Genomic DNA, 502 nt, shown 5'->3' on the forward strand with positions numbered 1-502 from the left:
GAGGCAGGAGGGGAAACTGAGGCATGGAGAGGCCGTAGGAGCTGGTGGCAGTGAGGCCATGCGGGCGGGAGGGACCTGGAGCATCGTGCCGTGCCGAGGGCTGTGCTCGCCCCCAGGAAACATGCCCCAAATCCGGGCCTGTCAGCCCAGCTCCTCTCCCCCAGCTCAGTACGGACGGGGGCACTGCTGGCGCAGAGCGAGTTATTAGCTTAATTAATTTGCTGTTATTTCTCCTAACGAGCTGGGATCTGGAGCAGGCGCTTCCCTCCCAAAGCCTGCACCTCCATTTGCAGCCGCGTTGCGTTCCCCCGCCCCGGCAGCCGAGCAGGGGGTGCGAAGCCTCCAGGCACTGCTCAAAACAGACCTTGTGTAGGAGGGAAAAATTACACCGAGGGAAAAATCCCTCCCCGAGCCAGCGCCTTAACCCACTTCCCAGCTGCAGCGCTGGGAGAGGGGAATCTCAGTATTTGGAGAAGGGGAGATGCCCTGCTTGAGGGGCTTC

This window comes from Egretta garzetta, unplaced genomic scaffold (assembly GCF_000687185.1).
Source record: "Egretta garzetta isolate BGI_Z169 unplaced genomic scaffold, ASM68718v1 scaffold1338, whole genome shotgun sequence".
NCBI classification, from domain to species: Eukaryota; Metazoa; Chordata; class Aves; order Pelecaniformes; family Ardeidae; genus Egretta; species Egretta garzetta.